Raw genomic sequence first — 3,628 nt, 5'->3', positions numbered from 1 at the left:
CTCCCTTCTTTTTCTCCTTTTCTCCTACCAGATTGGTGGTGTAATTTTGTATTTTGAAGAAAGCGATGCTCTGTTAAAGTTCAGCAGGTGCTCTGATTGGATGGGTGGGTCCATCTTTCTGTATTCATAGGAGAGTGTGAGCTATGAGTATCCTTCTACTCTGCCATCTTGGTCCTTCCGCTGGGCTTGGTTCCTTCTGTTTTAGAAGGTTATTAATTAGTGATTAAATTTCTTTAAGAACTATAGGCCTATTCAGATTCTCTTTCTTCTTTTGTAAATTTCAGGAAATTGTGTCTTTTAAGGATTTGATCTGTTTTATCTAGGTTATTAATTTGTGGAAACAGAGTTGTTTATAGTATTCCTTTTTATCTTTTTTAAGTTGATAGAATCTGTAATAATGTCCCCTCTGTCTTTTCTAATACTAATAATTTGTATTCTTTCTCTTTTTTCTTAGTTAGTTTGGCTAGAAGCTTATTAATTTTATTGATCTTTTCAGAGAGTCAGCTTTTGATTTCATTTTTTAAAATTGGGTTCTTGCTTTCAATTTCATTGATGTATGCTCTAATTTTTTTATTATATTTTTCTGCTTACTTTGGATTTAATTTGCTCTTATTTTTCTAGTTTACTAAGATGGAAACTTAGATTATTGACTGTAGCTCTTTCTTCTTTTCCAATATATGGCTTTAAAGCTATAAATTTCCCTGTAAGCACTGCTTTGGGATTCTGCAAATTTTAAGTTGTGTATTCACTTTTTCATATTTCAAATATTTATAAATTTCTCTTGAGGTTTCTTCTTTGATCCATGTATTATTTATAAATGTGGATTTGAAATGTTTTGAAATTTTCCAGTTATATTTTTGTTATTGATTTCTACTTTAATTCTGCTGTTGTCTGAGAGTAGATATTGTATGATTTTACTTTATATACACTAAGGTGTATCTTATGGCTAGAATGTGGTCTCCCTTGTTGAATATACCATGTGAGTTTGAGAAGGATGTGTATTCTGCTGGATAAAGTAGACTAGAGTTGTCAGTTATATACAGTTGATTGTTGGTGTTGTTGAGTTCAACTATATTCTTGCTGCTGTATCTGTCCATTTCTAACAGAGAAATGTGGAAGTCTCCAAGAGTAATAGCAGTCTTTATTTATTCTCTCCTGCAGATCTATCAGTTTTTCCCTTATGTAGTTTTGTGCTCTATTGTTAGGCATATACACAGTAAAAATTATTGTATCTTCTTGGAGAAATGACCCCTTTATCATTATGTAATACCTTTCTTTATCCCTGGTAACTTTCCTTGCTTTGAAACTTGCTCTGTCTGAAATTAATAAAGTTACTACTGTATCCTTCTTTTTAAATTGAAATATATTCAACTCACAAGATTATATTAATCTCAGGTGTACAACATAGTGATTCAATATTTTATAGTTTATACTCTATCTAAAGTTATTATAAAATGTTGGCTATATTCTTTGCTGTACTATCCTTGGGTCTTATTTATTTTATTTTTAAATTATTTGCATGGGATAAGAAATAATATGTTTTTAATAGCAGTAAACAGAAATTTTTACAATAAAAGTATTTTGTGGCACTTGAAATATTACCATATGTTACAAATTTTGAAAGTATGCAAGGTGTTTTCTTTCCTTTGTATTTTAGCTGGGATTTTGATTGCCAGCAGCTTACCTTTTATTTTTTTCCCTGTTGACTTACAATCACAATATCTGAACACAAATACAATGAAGCTTTGTTCAATTTGAGATTATTTATTTTAGTAGTGATTTGTAGCCTTTAATCCCCTAACTCTATCTTGCCCCTCCCCTTTCCCTCTACCCATTGATAACCACTGGTTTGTTCTCTATATCACTGAGTCTGTTGCTGTTTGGTTAAAAGCATTTTTTTGTTTTATTATTTAGACTCCATGTATAAATGACAACATAAATATTTGTCTTTTTCTGTCTGACCTATTTCACCAAGCATCCTTCAGCTCCATCCATTTTGTTCTAAATCCTATACCCTTTTGATTAGTGATATCATGGTATAATTTTTTCCATACTTTTTTTTATCTACACATGTTTTTATATTTAATGTGGGTTTCTTATACAGAACATATACTTGAGTCTTTTAAAATGTACCCTGACATTTGTCTGTTAACTGGTGCAGAACATTGATATTCAAAACTATCATCAATATAGCTGGATTAATATCTACAACATTTGTTACTCATTTTCTATCCATTGCCCTTGTTCTTCCTATTTTTCTTTCACTTTTTTTCTGAATTTTGTGGTTTTAACTGATCATTTTGTATGATACCATTATTCTCTTTTTTATACCATATTATTTATATATTTTATATATATCTAAACATATTTATATAGTGGTTATTGTAGACTTTGAAATATATATTCACAATTAATCCAAGCCTAATTTCAAATAACACTATACCATTTCATGGGTGGTGTGAGTACCTTATAATAACAAAATTACCCTAAATCTTCCCTTCCATTCCTTGTTTTATTACTGTCATTTATATATATGTATACATATATACACACTAACATATATTACATAAGTATATGTTATCAAATACATTGTGACTATTATTATTTTTTAAAAAGTATTATCTGTTATATCAATTAAGAATAATAAAATCAAAACTTGTCATTTTACCTTTACTTATTCTTTCTTTGATGCCCTATTCTTTACATATATCTAATTTTTAATTTGTATTATTTTCTTTCTTTCCATAATTTCTCTTAACATTTCTTGAAAGTCAGGTCTACTGGTAGAAAATTCCCACAATTTTTGTTTGTCTGAAAAAGTTTTTATCTTTTCTTGACTTTTGAAGAATAATTTCACAGGGTACAGAATTATAGATTGGTGAGTATTTTTCTGTCAACTTTTAAAATTTTTTATACCACTCTCTTCTTGCTTAAATGGTTTCTAAGAAATCCAATATAAATAAATTTTCCAGGTATATTGAAATATGATTGATAAACATTATGTGTTTAAGGTGTACAATATAATAATTTGATACACTGTAATGCCTTTCTTTTTTCTTTTGTAATGATTATCTTTGTTCCCCTGTGGGTAAGTTATTGTTTTCCCTCTACCTTCTTTGAGGATTATTTATTTGACTTTCTATAGTTGGAAAATATGTCTAGGTGTAGATTTTTGGAATTTATCCTGCTTAGTGTATGTGAGTTTCCTGGATCTGTGGTTTGGTATCTGAATTTAATTCAAGGAAATGTTCAGTCATTATTAAAAAAATATTTCTTCTGTTCCTTTTTTTCTTTCTTGTACTTACAGCATTCCCATTATGTGTAAGTTACACCTTTTCTAGTTGTCCCACTGTCCTTGGATATTCTTGGATTTTTCAGCATCTTGTCTTCATTTTTCTGTTTTGGAAGATTCTATTGGTATATCCTCTAGTACAGAGATTATTTTTCCTCAGCTGTGTCCAGTCTACTAATGCACCCATGAAAGGCATTCTTCATTTCCATTACAGTGTTCTTGATGTTTCTTATTTATTTTTATTTTTTAACAATATAACATTTTTTATTGATTTATAATCATTTTACAATGTTGTGTCAAAATTCCAGTGTAGAGCATAATTTTTCAATAATACAT

Source organism: Camelus dromedarius, chromosome X, assembly GCF_036321535.1.
Source record: "Camelus dromedarius isolate mCamDro1 chromosome X, mCamDro1.pat, whole genome shotgun sequence".
Classification (NCBI taxonomy): domain Eukaryota; kingdom Metazoa; phylum Chordata; class Mammalia; order Artiodactyla; family Camelidae; genus Camelus; species Camelus dromedarius.
This window is presented reverse-complemented; position numbering follows the sequence as displayed.